Raw genomic sequence first — 16340 nt, forward strand, 5'->3', positions numbered from 1 at the left:
AGTATATGGCTCTCAAAATAATGAGAAAAATGCAATTAACCAAGAAAGACAGACAGACCGTTATAACCCTTAAAAGTGTAGGTCTTTTCTTTAGAGAAATTGCAAAGAAAGCCAAAGTTTCAGTGAGTACAGCTTCCCACACCGTCATAAGACACTTGGAAACTGGAGGAAACTCTGACACGAGGAGGTCTGGCAGACCCAAAACCACAACAGAATCAGAAGACAAGTTTCTGAGACTCAACAGCTTGTGTGACAGGTGACTCATAGGACAACAGCTTCAAGCACAGCTTAAAGCAGAGCTCCAGATGAAAAAGCTGTAGCTGCTGACTTTTAAAATACAGACACTTACCTGTCCCTCGGTCCAGTGGTGTCCTCACCATCGCTGGTTTCACCAGCCGTCCTCATCACCCTGGCGCAGGCATCTTTAGTGTGGGCACCCAGCTGTGACAGCTTGCGGCTTCACAGCCGGGTGCCCACTGCACATGAGCGAGAAGCGCTGCGCTTTGTAAATTGCCCCTTAGTCTTCTGGGACCTGTCACAGTGAAGACTACGGCGATCACAGCGTAGTTGGGAGCGGGTACCTGTCAAATTTCGGGTACCCGCTGCCCAAAGGTGCCAATCCTTAATGGGGAGCGGGGGACAAAGCATTAAAGCAGAACTTCCCCTTTTGGGTGGAGCTCTACTTTAACACTCATCGAAGTTAGCAAGTCTCAGTTTCAACCATGAAGAGAAGACTTCAAGCTGCAGATTTGACAAGTCAAGTGGCTGTAAGAAGCCATTGCTAAGATGGCAAAATAAGAAAAATAGGCTTTCCTGGGCCTTGAAGCACTGCCACTGGATTGCTTAGGACTGGAAGATGGTCTTATGGACTGATGAATCAAAATTTGAAATGTTCGGTTTGTCACGCAGGGTTTTTGTACTCTGTCAAGTAGATGAAAGAATGGTTCCTCGGTATGGACACGTGATGGTCTGGGGCTCTTTTGCTGGATCCAGTGTCAATGACTTGCACAGTGATTGGTACCCTGAACTATTCCATAACTCCTCTTTTATGTTCATTTATTTGTTTGTTCTATGTTTTATTTTCAGAGTATATTGAGACATTAAAATGTGTAAATAAAAAAAAAATGGTAAAATGGAGGTGTTCTAAAGCTTTTAACCAATAATGTACATATACTATTGATGCATCAAAATACAAGACCTGAGTACTGTTAAGAAGCACATTTTGCCAAATGCCTTACTCCATTTCTTGCAGACCCCCAGCACCCAACAAGTTTCCTCCAGCACCCAGATAGCCCCATTTTAGGTTGACAACCATCTGATAAATGTATCCAGTTATTGTAAGTATTCTGAAACTGAGGGTTTCTCAGAGAAAAGGATATTGCTGTTTTTATATATCCAGCTAAAATGACTGAAAAATGCTTTCAAAGGAAGAAAGATTATAAAAAAAAAAAGTTCAAAACTAATTATGGCTACTTCTAATATTCACATTTAAATGTCTGGAGTATTTTTCATTAACCTGCAATAAAAATGAAGTATGTTGCGCTATCAGTATGCATACGAGAATGAGCAAGCCAATAATTTGTAATTACATTAAACACGCTATTGGGTAACTTTTGACATCCTTATCACTTATATTGTACTCTTGCTATGGAGAGCTGCAGCAGGTTAATTGAAACATGCACTATTATATTTGGAACACAATAGCTTGTGTCTAGGACCAGATTAAATGCATTTTCCTTAAATATTCGGAGCCTAAAATTCTTTGATCTTTTTTTTTTTGAGTCCCGGATTAGGATCCTTACCCAGAAGTTAATTATACAAAGAGTGAGGGGCAGATTGCTGACACTAGAGCATACTCTAGTGGTATGAAGGGAGAGATTGCAGTCTGACCATATACTGCCTGTAAATGTTTCAGGCCAAGCACTATGCTATCGAATTTTTGTTTTTAAAGTGAATCTGTGATATGTGATGCAAGATGACAGCAGAATAGAAAGCTGCACAAATGGCTGGCTTTGCTGAGCATTTAGCAGTGTAAAATAATAGTTTTTTTTGTTTCTATCAATAATGTGAGCCAGTCATGAGAGAAGTATAGGAGTTATAATTGTTGGGCCTCTTTTGAAAATACAAATTATCTGGTTGTGTCTGATTTTACTACATGTGAGTCTCCAGTAAACAGCATACTGTGAATGAGTGTAAAGAAACTTTACATACCCCTCAACTTTCTGAGATTACATGAAGGACATGTTTAAGCACAAAAAAACATCCTTGCCATGCCCCTAGTGATGCAGACCACGGCGGTTTGGTACACAAAAAATGATTGGTTAAACCTGCAAGTGTTTTTCCCTGCTATTGTTAAATTATTTTGGCTTTTAAAAATAAGGTATACAATAATTAAGAGCTTGGATGAAAGGTTTAGTGTAGTAGAACATATTCAGTAGTTAAGCATTACATTTTGTTACAGATGTCTATACAGCAGACCAAAACGAGGGATGACTGAGTAGAAAAGAAGGACAGAGGGATTTGGTCTTCAAACTAGAGACAGTTAGAAGCTATGATTATTTCCTGATAACTCCTTTTTGAGGGATCCTCCAGGATGGATGTCTGCTGGCTCCATCTGCAAGGAACACAAGACTAAACTGTTTAAAAGGGCTGCCAGAAGCAAGCAACCACAGAAGTAGCAAGATAACTGTACTTCTACTAAAGTAATCAACAACTAATAAGACAAGGGAGGGAACACCGCCATCCTGGAGGATTCCAGAGGATATTAGCTAGATTTTATCTAAGATGGGACAACTGCTTGAAGTACTTTTCTTCCTAAATCTTAATCCTGCCCCTGGGAGAATGTCAATTCGGTAGTGCTTTCTGAAGGTGTTGAAGATGTCCGCTCTGGTAGGAGGTCAAACCCCAGTTGGTAACAGAGTGCCACGTCCCTGTATAGAATATTGAGATGAAGAATATGGAAGTGGACTTTCTAGGCACAAAACTCAGTACACAAAAAGATAAAATCAGTGTTCCTTTATTAACATCACATCACCTCTAAAATGTATCTTGTATAATATCATTGCACAGTTAGGCCACAGCTAATATCCCAAAACCCACCAACCACATAGAATGATTGCAAAAGATGGTAGCAGTATGGATAGTACCAACAAAATAATCCTATCCTTTAAACAGGTAGGGGATATTCAAGCTATGCAGGCAGCGCCCGACATGTTTCACGATGGCCATCGCTTCCTCAGGGGCTAGCAATATATCTAGGGAGAATAAATATATTTAGACAATATGGATATACATAGAAGATTGCTGTTGGAGATACAACAGCATGTACTATATAGTATTGTGTGTTAATATCACTTGACCAGTAGATGGCACTGTACACTAAGGTTACCAGTTGTGCATATCTGTAAACCTTGTTGGTTCTTTTCTCTCTCTCCCTCTTCAAAACCAAGATGTCTGCTGTTACAGTCTGCTGAAATGTTTTGTATCTTTGCAACTTAAGCCACACAAGTAAACCAAGTTCTTCCTCATCACAAGCTACTAGTGTCTTCTCTAACACATAACCAACAGGTTATGGGCCCAGCTCCAGACACTGGAAAAAGGAGAACTACAAGCAAGTAAGTGCTGCATTTACAATCCTACCAAATCCTGTGTGAGGAAACAAGAGCTGTATCCAATTCACTGAAAGATGGCAAGTGCTTCAGATATGAAGTTTACAATAGCAAAGCTCAACAATACCAACTACCAGCTATGGAAGTTTAAGCTTGAAATGCTGTTATCCAAAGATGACTTGTGGCAGGTACTAGATACACACAGACCCAATGACAACCCGGAAGAATGGGACAGAAAAAACAGGCAAGCAAAAGCAGTCATAAGCCTGTTAGTGGAGGACGATCAACTCATTCATATAAGGAAAGAAAACACAGCTAAAGGTATGTGGACAGCATTACAAAAACTGCATGAACGTGCAAACCTAAACAGTAAACTATATCTGCTGCGCAAACTGTATAAGATGAGGCTGGAAAAAGGGCAGGAAATGGGTGCACATGTAAATGCTATGCTAGAAATTGTGGACCAGCTGGGTGCAATAGGTGAAGAAATGAAAGACAATCATGTTGTGGCACTACTGCTATACAGCCTTCCAGAATCATACAGTGCCCTTATAAATGCTCTAGAAACTAGACCGGAAACTGAACTGACGCTAGAATATGTTAAGGGAAAATTAATTGATGAATACAGCAGAAGAAAGGAAAATTTGCATAGTGAAGAGAACGAGAGACCAGAGGCAGCTCTGAAGGTGCATGAAGGCATAAGACAAAGCAAACAAACCAGGGTATGTTTTCGTTGCAAAAAGGCCGGTCACCTGAAAAAGAACTGTTCAATCTGGAAAGCTGAGCAGCGAAAGTGGGAGCTACCCACAAGAGAGAGAGCTAAAGTGGTCATGAAAGAAAATGAAAGTGCATCATGGAGTGGTACTTTTAAAGTGACTCAGAATAGTACCTCACACAGATGGTACATTGATTCAGGGGCAACAAGTCACATGACAAGCGACGAGACATTCTTCACAGAAATTGATTTTAGTGTAAAAGATAAAGTCTTCCTAGCAAATGGGAAAAGTATTACAGCGGAAGGTAATGGTCATGGATTTCTGAACTGCAAAACGCCATCAGGGGGCAAGCAGAGCATCCTTGTAAAGAATGTTCTATATGTTCCAAGCCTAGAAGGAAGCCTCCTATCAGTTAAAACCCTTGCAAGCAATGGACTCACTGTCCAGTTCAGAGGCAATGAATGCACAATTCAAAATGGAAAGCAAATTCTATCAAGAGGAAGATTAAATGGACATCTCTACAAACTCATCACTGAAAGTGAGAAGGCTAATGCGGCAACTCATAACCCACATGACAAGTGCATCCACCTGTGGCATAGAAGACTGGGGCATCGAAACCCAGAAGCTATAAAGGACTTTGCAAAGAGAGGTCTATCAGAAGACATGAAAAATATTGCCTTGCCACACACTCAGCAAGTGCACGTGTTGCATCAAAGCAAAGGCCACCCGAACCTCTCTTCCACAGACCAGTCAGAGTAAAACCATTAAACCCATGGAACTGATACACAGTGATGTGTGCGGACCAATGAATACCATCACACCTGGCAGGAACAGGTATTTACTGACTTTCATCGACGATTATTCCAGGTACACAATAACATATCTAATGAAGCACAAAAGTGAGACATTAGAAAAACTTCAAGAGTTTGTAGCTATGACAAGTAGAGATGAGCGAATTATTCAAAAATTCGATTCGGCTGATTCGCCGAATTTGCGGGAGAAATTCGATTCGATGCAAATTTATTCGCTGCGAATTTAACTTATTAAAAGGGTTTCTAGGCTTCAGAGAGCCTTTATATTAGTGCAGAACACTGTACCTTTAATTTAAATGCCCTTGGAGTCTGCTGGGGAAGAGAAATAATACTGTCAGTCAGTATGACATGCAGATGAGTGCCGTCGATCTTAGAATCACCGCACACTTCACTCATTTGGGCAGTCACGGGGCACGACGAAGAAGAAGAAGAAGAAGAAGAATGAAAAGAAGAATGAAAAGAAGAAGAAGAAGAATGAAAAGAAGAAGAAGAAGAATGAAAAGAAGAATGAAAAGAAGAAGAAGAAGAATGAAAAGAAGAATGAGAAGAATGAAAAGAAGAAGAAGAAGAATGAAAAGAAGAATGAAAAGAAGAAGAAGAAGAATGAAAAGAAGAATGAAAAGAAGAAGAATGAAAAGAAGAATGAAAAGAAGAAGAAGAAGAATGAAAAGAAGAAGAAGAAGAATGAAAAGAAGAATGAAAAGAAGAAGAAGAAGAATGAAAAGAAGAATGAAAAGAAGAAGAAGAAGAATGAAAAGAAGAAGAATGAAAAGAAGAATGAAAAGAAGAAGAAGAAGAATGAAAAGAAGAAGAAGAAGAATGAAAAGAAGAATGAAAAGAAGAAGAAGAATGAAAAGAAGAAGAAGAAGAATGAAAAGAAGAATGAAAAGAAGAAGAAGAAGAATGAAAAGAAGAAGAAGAAGAATGAAAAGAAGAATGAGAAGAATGAAAAGAAGAAGAAGAAGAATGAAAAGAAGAAGAAGAAGAATGAAAAGAAGAATGAAAAGAAGAAGAATGAAAAGAAGAAGAAGAAGAATGAAAAGAAGAAGAAGAAGAATGAAAAGAAGAATGAAAAGAAGAATAATGAAAAGAAGAATGAAAAGAAGAAGAAGAAGAATGAAAAGAAGAAGAATGAAAAGAAGAAGAAGAAGAATGAAAAGAAGAATGAGAAGAAGAATGAAAAGAAGAATGAAAAGAAGAATAAGAAGAATGAAAAGAAGAATGAAAAGAAGAAGAATGAAAAGAAGAAGAAGAAGAATGAAAAGAAGAATGAAAAGAAGAAGAAGAAGAATGAAAAGAAGAAGAAGAATGAAAAGAAGAATGAAAAGAAGAAGAAGAAGAATGAAAAGAAGAAGAAGAAGAAGAAGAAGAAGAAGAATGAAAAGAAGAAGAATTCCAGTACAGCAAAAAGTGTATCTGCAGAGAGCTCCGCTATTTCTGACAGTTCTCTGACAGTTCCTTCACATTTACAGCGGTTGAAACATTGTATCTATTTGTTTCCGAATAAAAACATCTGTATCCTAAATGGAAACAAATAGATACAATGTTTCAACCGCTGTAAATGTGAAGGAACTGTCAGAGAACTGTCAGAAATAGCGGAGCTCTCTGCAGTGACACTTTTTGCCGGCTGATCGGGGAAAATTCGATTCGTGCATCCGAAGTTTGCTAAAATTCGGATTCGGTGCGAATCGAATTTTTCCTAATATTCGAAACGAATTCCACTTCGCCAAGTTCGATTCGCTCATCTCTAATGACAAGCAACAAGTTTCAAAGGAAACCTGGAATAATACGCACTGACAATGGAGGGGAATATATGAATAAAGAGATGGAATCATACCTAAAGAAACAAGGTATTATACACCAAACAACCGTACCATACACTCCTGAGCAAAATGGCATAGCGGAAAGAAAGAATCGTACTCTTGTAGAAATGACCAGATGTATGATTTCGAACGCTGCCTTACCTAACAAATACTGGGGAGAAGCAATAATGACTGCAACATACCTACAAAACAGGCTCCCATCAAAAGCAATTGCGAGTACACCATATGAAATGTGGAATGGATCAAAACCTAACATAGGACACATCAGAGTGTTTGGCTGTAAAGCATATGCCCACATTCCAAGTCAGAAACGCTCCAAGTTGGAGAACAAAGCCATAGAAGGCATTCTGGTGGGCTACAGTGAGCAGAGTAAGGGATATAGAATCCTTTGTCCAAAGACCAACAAGGTCACAGTAAGCCACAGTGTTTATTTTGATGAAAGTGAAGCACCAGATAATATAATTCTTGAAAAATGTGGAGAGGATTTACGCGCTGAATCAGCAAGAGACACTGACCCATGCGAAGCAGGACAAGAGCCAGAACAAGAAGTGGAACTTACAATCAATGAGCCAATAGAACCCACTGAACAACAAGAAATCAGAAGATCCTCTCAAATGACAAATGGGATACCACCCCGCAGGTTATCATACGCTGTTAAAACACATCAAACACAGGAGCCAACATCCTGGGAAGACATAGAAACTTTGGAAAAGAAGGAAAGCCGATCAGTGGAGAAAAGCAGCTGAAGAAGAAATAAAATCACTTCAAGAAAATAAAACTTGGTCACTAACAGAACTCCCTCCTGGTCGCAAAACCGGAAGCAGATGGACTTTTAAAGTGAAATACAATGCAGTACCTAAAGGGAACAAATCGGATGAAGCTGCGACTTCCAGCATCGTCAAACCCAAAACTGATTTGATATGTGGACGCCAATTGGGCTGGAGACACCACTGACTGCAAATCTACAAGTGGTTACATCTTCCAGTATGGACAAGGAACCATAAGCTGGTCTAGTCGGAAACAAGTGACTGTTGCACTCTCTTCAACTGTAGCGGAATACATAGCAGCAGCACATGCAGTCAAGAAGCCATTTGGATTCGTCAACTTCTACTAGACATGGGACTGAATATGTCACAACCCACACCCATCTTTGAAGACAACCAGGGATGCATAAAGCTTACACACTCTGAGAAGATTAACCCAAGAACCAAGCACATTGATGTAAGATATCATCTGCTCAGAGACATGCAAGAACAAGGGGTTATCGACGTCCAGTACTGCCCATCAGAGGAGATGACTGCAGACGAACTCACCAAACCTTTGCCAAGGGAACGTCATTGTTTTCTACAAAAGAGACTAAATGTCATATAATTATGCACATGCCGTTGAGAAGGGGTGTTGGAGATACAACAGCATGTACTATATAGTATTGTGTGTTAATATCACTTGACCAGTAGATGGCACTGTACACTAAGGTTACCAGTTGTACATATCTGTAAAACTTGTTGGTTCTTTTCTCTCTCTCTCTCTCTCTCTCTCTCTCTTCAAAACCAAGATGTCTGCTGTTACAGTCTGCTGAAATGTTTTGTATGTTTGCAACTTAAGCCACACAAGTAAACCAAGTTCTGCCTCATCACAAGCTACTAGTGTCTTCTCTAACACATAACCAACAATTGCAAAACAACATAGTATATAAAATGGTAGTATTCACTTACAAAATGAACAAGTATGCACTGGGCAATGATGAACTCCCCGGGCTCCAAAAGGGCAGGTCCCCTCAGGCCACACGCAAGGAGAGCAACCTCCAGAGCTCAGGTATGGGGGTGCAAAACCCGGCTTAGGGCGGGTGAAGGACCCGCGAGGTTCCTCAAACACATATAATTTCCACGTGCTGAATCAAAAGGCTACAGGCTAAGAATAAGAAAACAGGAAGGGCCTGAAAAAAGACCATAATATATAGATTGATTAAGAAACATCCTTCTGGATAGGGTAGATACTGAAGCACAGGCTTGCTTCCTGGGGAATCTTTTACCTTGTAATATAGTAGATAGATAGGCCTAATATGTATATAATCCCTCATCAGGGAATGGAAATCAAACAGCCTGAAAAGCAATCCAGGGATCTTGTCCTCAGTAAGAGGTAGAAAGGCCTGTAGGCCTGAAAAGGCCCTCAATTCCCTGCCCTCTCACTTGCATACAAACATACACAAACATACTAGCGATAATTTAGTTTCCAATGGTTTTTTTAAGTAATTTTTACAACAACAACAGGTAGTAGCAGGGGCGGACTGACAACTCATGGGGCCCCCGGGCCATAGGGGATCATGGGGCCCCTGTGTCCTTGCCCACACTCAAACCACACCCAAAAAAGCCTATGAAAGGTACCAGGGGCATCTCATGGGGTCCCCTTCTGACCCCGGGCCCTCGGGCAGTGCCCGAGTTCTCAAATGGTCAGTCCGCCCCTGGGTAGTACAAGCAAATAGTGTACTGTCATACAAACAAACATAAGGCACTATGAACAACAAATTGTACCATGAACAACTGATGGTTTAAGGTAAAACGCTTAGTACAACCTTTTGGGGAGCAGGTGTTTTTCGCCTTGTCAATATATAAAAAAAAATACAAAACGGGAAAGGAAAAGAGAAAGCAAAGAAAAGATTAGAAGAGAGGGGCAAGATAGGAGACACTAAGGCACAGATATGTATTGAATCCACGGTTTCCATACGCTATCAAATTTCTTTGAAGTATTTTGCAAGATACAAGTGAGCTTGTCATTGACCATAATCCAGTTTAGTTTCCCACATGGAAGAAAAATATATTTGAAAAATATATTTAAAATATCCTTCCCAAATATATTGACATGTATTTAAAATACTACAATTTTGGCCATATTCAATATATTTCAAAATATATTTCAATAAATATACAGGTGTACCTCGGTTCACGAACACCTCAGTTAACGTAATTTTTGGTTTACGGATGAAAATCCATTGGAAATAATGCCTCGGTTTACAAATTTTTTTCGCAATACAAAGTGTATGTCAGTGCCGATTTTTAAATGCAATTGCTGGCTTTTTTTTCCTTCACTATAGCTCACAGAATTAGCTGTCACTTTCCCCAGAGCTAAAGAATACGTTGTTTCTTTTATCTGAGGAAACAAACTAAAAGGAAACAATGTTTCTTTTAACTCGGGGAAATAAACTGAAAGGAAACTTTCTTTCTTTTGAGGGGAAAGTGACAGCTGATTCTCTGAGCTACAGTGAAGAAAAAAAAAAGCCAGTAATTACATTTAAAAACTGGCACTGACCTATAGTGACAGCGACTTTTTTGGAACTTTTTTCTGACCTCCGGTACGGATTAATTGGTTTTCAATGCATTTCTATGGGAAACCGTGTTTCGATATATGAATGTTTCACAATACAAAACGTCCCAGAGAACGCATTAAATTTGTACACACATATACATATATATATATATATATTCTGTATGTTGAAATGCATTTTTATTACAAAATATATTAAAAAAATGTTAAAAATACATTTTCAAATATACTTTCTTATACTTATTTATTTTTAAAAATACAAATCTACATTTTTGGAATGCATTTACAAATATATGTAAAAATGTATGTTAAAATGACTTTTTTTAATGTTAAAAAAAATCTATAGAATATACTTTAAAAAAATATATGTAAAAAATATTTTTCATATATTTTGTAATATATAAAAAATGCATCTCAACATGCAGTATATATATATACAGTGGGGATCGAAAGTTTGGGCACCCCAGCTAAAATTTGTATTAATGTGCATAAAGAAGCCAAGGAAAGATGGAAAAATCTTCAAAAGGCATCAAATTACAGATTAGACATTCTTATAATATGTCAACAAAAGTTAGATTTTATTTCCATCATTTACACTTTCAAAATAACAGAAAACAAAAAAATGGCGTCTGCAAAAGTTTGGGCACCCTGCAGAATTTATAGCATGCACTGCCCCCTTTGCCAAGCTGAGACCTGCCAGTGTCATGGATTGTTTTCAATCATCATCTGGGAAGACCAGGTGATGTCAATCTCAAAGGTTTTAAATGCCCAGACTCATCTGACCTTGCCCCAACAATCAGCACCATGGGTTCTTCTAAGCAGTTGTCTAGAAAACAAACTGAAAATAGTTGACGCTCACAAAGCTGGAGAAGGCTATAAGAAGATAGCAAAGCGTTTTCAGATGTCAATACCCTCTGTTCGGAATGTAATTAAGAAATGGCAGTCATCAGGAACAGTGGAAGTTAAAGCAAGATCTGGAAGACCAAGAAAAATATCAGACAGAACAGCTCGCAGGATTGTGAGAAAAACAATTCAAAACCCACGTTTGACTGCACAATCCCTCCAGAAAGATCTGGCAGACACTGGAGTTGTGGTACACTATTCCACTATAAAGAGATACTTGTACAAATATGGTCTTCATGGAAGAGTCATCAGAAGAAAACCTCTTCTATGTCCTCATAAAAAAAACATCGTTTGAACTTTGCAAAACAACATATAGACAAGCCTGATGCATTTTGGAAACAAGTTCTGTGGACCGATGAGGTTAAAATTGAACTTTTTGGCCGGAATGAGCGAAGGTACGTTTGGAGAAGAAGGGGCACAGAATTTAATGAAAAGAACCTCTGTCCAACTGTTAAGCATGGGGTTGGATCAATCATGCTTTGGGGTTGTGTTGCAGCCAGTGGCACAGGGAACATCTCACGAGTAGAAGGAAAAATGGATTCAATAAAATTTCAGCAAATTTTGGATGGTAACTTGATACCATCTGTGAAAAAGCTGAAGTTAAAGAGAGGATGGCTTCTACAAATGGATAATGATCCTAAACACACCTCGAAATCCACGGGGGATTACATCAAGATGCGTAAACTGAAGGTTTTGCCATGGCCTTCACAATCTCCTGACCTCAACATAATTGAAAATCTATGGATAAACCTTAAAAGAGCAGTGCGTGACAGACAGCCCAGAAATCTCAAAGAACTGGAAGACTTTTGTAAGGAAGAATGGGCAAAGATACCTCAAACAAGAATTGAAAGACTCTTGGCTGGCTACAAAAAGCGTTTACAAGCTGTGATACTTGCCAAAGGGGGGCAGTACAAGATATTAACTCTGCAGGGTGCCCAAACTTTTGCAGACGCCATTTTTTTGTTTTCTGTTATTTTGAAAGTGTAAATGATGGAAATAAAATCTAACTTTTGTTGACATATTATAAGAATGTCTAATCTGTAATTTGATGCCTTTTGGAGATTTTTCCATCTTTCCTTGGCTTCTTTATGCACATTAATACAAATTTTTAGCTGGGGTGCCCAAACTTTCGATCCCCACTGTGTATATATATATATATATATATATATATATATATATATATATATATATTTAATTTTTTTTTTTACACCAGTGAAGTCCGGAAATAATATAACAATCTGGGTATAAAGAATATTCCGCCCAACGGCTAAGATCGTCTTTGAGCATCTTAAAGAGGGGAGGGTAGTTAGCCTGATATAGCGTCTCGATTGAAGAAGTGAGATTATTATTATTATACAGGATTTATATAGCACCAACAGTTTGCTCAGCGCTTTACAATATATCCTAGATTGTAAGCTCGAAAGAGCAGGGCCCTTGACCCCCTTGTGTTTTGTTTTGTTACTGTATTGTCTCATGTTCTGTCCCCCACTATAATGTACAGCGCTGAGCAAACCTATATAAATACAGTATAATAAAAATAATAATAACGGGAGACAATACAGCAACAATACAGTTCAATAAAAGAGGGTTAGGAGGGTTTGGAGCTTACAATCTAAGAGGGAGGGGATTATGTATCCCTAAATAAGGTAACGACTTACTCGCCCATTGAAAATCAAAGGAAGCGCAAAGTTGTTGTTCCTTAGGCATTGATAAGGATACATTAAGGGCTGTTGTTTTTTGGAAATTAAGAGAGAGCCCAGAAACAGCAAAAAATTGATGTAATAGTGACAATATATTAGGGATAGTTATCATAGGGGAAGTAATATACATAAGAACGTCATCAGCGAACAGAGCACATTTATGTTCTTGTTGTCCGCAATGAACGCCATAGATTTGGGGATGGGAGCAATTGGCCATAGCCAGAGGCTCAATTACCAGTGCGAATAGGAGTGGGGACAACGGACAGCCCTGTCTAGTACCTCTTCGGATTGGAAATACAGAAGATTTGTAGACTTTAATGGAGACATAAGCTGAAGGATTATCATATAATGAGCGCAGCAAAACCAAAAACGGTGGGCCGAATCCAAAGGACTTCAGGGTAGTAAACAAATATTCCCAGACTATCAGACTATCAAAAGCCTTCTGAGGGTCCAGAGAAAGAAGCAAGAGTGCCCGAGAAAGGGGAGCGTCCCAATTACAACAAACAGCTGAGATCAAAGTAATAGATCTGCGAATCTGGTCTAACGTTTGACAACCTAATATGAACCCTGACTGATCTTTATGAATATATTGTGCCAGAAAGGAATTAAGACGTATGGCTAGAAGTTTTGTTAAAATTTTTAAATCACAATTAATTAAAGAATTGATTGCAAACATCAGAAGAATCATTATTGGGTTTGGGAATAACACTAATATATGCCCTATTTTCATCTAATGGGACCCCTCCTCCTTCCTTCAAGGAATTGAAGTACAGTGGAAGAAGATGAGCAGAAAAAGTTTTATCGTATTTATTACGAAGGCCATCAGGGCCCGGGGATTTATGGGACGATAGTAATTTAAAAACGTTTTGGCGCTCCTCAGAAGTAATAGGTTTTTTCATTAACTCTCTATGGGCTTCAGTGAGGGAGGGAATAGGCAAAGACTATAGAAAAGATAAAATAGAGGAAGGTTCCACTAGCCAAGGTGGGCCATACAGGGAGGCATAAAAATCATGAATTTCCCCAAGGATCTTTTGAGGATCTTGCGTGTTAGTTCCCCCCTTTAGCCGTAGTTTGGGCAGTGCTGAATGAGCGAATTTGGGGGTAAGCTTATGCGCTAGAAGAGAAAAAAGGTTTGTCCGCTTTTGTGGTGAGGCAGAGGTTAAGTTCCAACCGGCTTGCTCCACCTTAGATAAAAGATCCGAGGTCAGGGTAAGTTTATGTTGGGCAACTAGTGATTCATATTCTTTAGATTTGGCAGAGATCAATTCCTCGTGAGACTTTTTAATTCTGGAGGACAGAGGCTTTGTGGGCTGCCCAATTAATAGAGGGATTTGTATCCTCCGCCCTATTAATTGCAAAGTAGGACTTGAGATGGTTGACCATTGCCAGGCAACATGACTCATCACTCAGTAAAGACTTTTTCAACCAACAATGTGGTTTAACCACTCAAACCATCAAATCCGAGAGAGTCAGAATTACAGGATCGTGGTCCTACCAAGGCGTCGACATAATTTTAGCCGAACGAAGCTTAGCTATTATTTACGAGGGGAGAAAAACATGATCTATAAGAGGATAATGGTTATGGGCCCTAGAGAAGTGGGAGTCTCTAGAGGTGGGATTGGCCTCTGTTTAGAGGACGATTTAAGTTTTGTTGCATGTCAAGTACATGATCTAAGGCCAGATTAGAGTCCCCCGCCAAAATCACATCGCTTTCCAGTTCTTTATACAAAGATTTAAAAAGGGAACGAAAGAAGGCCACTTGATTCGTATTAGGGGCATAGTAAATAAGAAAAGACACCATATTGCCCTCCAAATGACCCTTGACCAGAAGATAACATCCCTCCCTATCCCTTAGAACTTTAGTTTCCGTAAATGACAGCTGTTTGGAAAAGCAAAGCGCCACCCCTCTCTTTTTTTCAGAGGCATTGGCAGAAAAACAAACCGGGAAATCACTATGAATATATCTGGGAGTAAAAGAAGTGGCAAAATGCGTTTCCTGTAAAGCTACAATGTCGGCTCCCAAAGATTTATAATGGGAAAATATTTTAAGTCACTTAGAAAGGGAGCCTAACCCCTGAACATTATGGGAAAGTAAACATATTATGGTAGCACGTTGTTTTGAAATAGACATGGAAAACAAGTGGTATAGCTATCATCAGGCAATCCCACCCATCCATACAGAACATTGATTATCCAAAGACAGTTCAAAATTCCTGAGTTGACCCTCAAACAGAAAAAATAGAAAAAATTAGAAAAGTAAGAAAAGAAAAGAGAAAGAGGCCAAAGAAACGGCCGCATCTAACAGCAGGCTAAACAGTAGTATGTAATAGAAGATAACAAAATGCCAATATTCTAGACACTAGGTCAAGGACCAAAAGAGTCCCCACAAAGTCACACAATGGGGAGAGTCTTCTAAATAGGGAGAGCGCAGAGACTCCTCCCGGCACCTTGGGGTCCACATGAAACATAGATAAAACAGTCAAAGTCACCATATTATTTTACCAAAGAATAATAATCAAGACCATAAGGCAGTATACATGTACAGAGGCCAATGCCCCAGTGTGGGGCCATGGAGAGGCCCCAGTAAAACAAATAAAAACATTTTCGTATCAGGAGCAGACACCTGATGTGGTGTTGCAGTAGCAGATTTCTTCCAGGAAGCAGGAGACCATAGAGGTGAGAGTGGGGGAGGGGGTCCATCAACTTTAGGCTGGTTCTGAGAGGAAGGACTAAGAGAAAGAAATCCCAAGTTAAATTAATGACAAGAGTAGCGGTTTAAAGGCCCTCCTCTTTTGAATGGTAGCTTGGGAGATGTCCGTGAAGATCTGAATCTGGTAGCCATCGTTCTCTAGCGCAATGCATCACTGATTCTTTAACTCTGAAAAAGTGACGCTTCACTATTATGTCCCGAGGAGGGCCATCCGGAAGCAAAGGGATCAAAGCCCTGTGTATACGATCAATTTCCAGATGAATGTCATCAATCGTTGGTATTGCAGCATGGAGCTGAGAATGGGCAATAGACGAAATATCCTTGACCGTTTCAGGCAATCCTCTGATTCGAAAATTGCATCGCCGGGCATGATTCTCAAGATCATCTATTTTATTGTATGCCTCATCCAGACGGTCTTGTAAGTTGGCAATCATGCTAAAATTTTGAGTCACTCTGTAAACTGTATCATCAACTTTAGATTCAATCTGTTCTAGACAATCCCCCAATTCCCAAAAATCTTGTATTAAGTCAGCCAATTTAGTGGTAGCTTTGTGCAATTCCCATTTTAACAAATCAGCAAAACATGCAATGAGAATGGAATCCCTGGAATAGTGCTGGGATGCAGGAAGAAGGGCAGGAGAAGCCACTGAGCCATCGTGGGAGGAATCCTGACTACTGGTTTGACTAATAAAAATATTCGCCATTTCTCTATCCAGCTGGGAAGAAGCCTTGGAATCACGGCCTGGT

The sequence above is a fragment of the Staurois parvus genome, unplaced genomic scaffold (genome assembly GCF_062004578.1).
Source record: "Staurois parvus isolate SC_StPar_1 unplaced genomic scaffold, SC_StPar_1.0 ptg001316l, whole genome shotgun sequence".
Lineage (NCBI taxonomy): Eukaryota > Metazoa > Chordata > Amphibia > Anura > Ranidae > Staurois > Staurois parvus.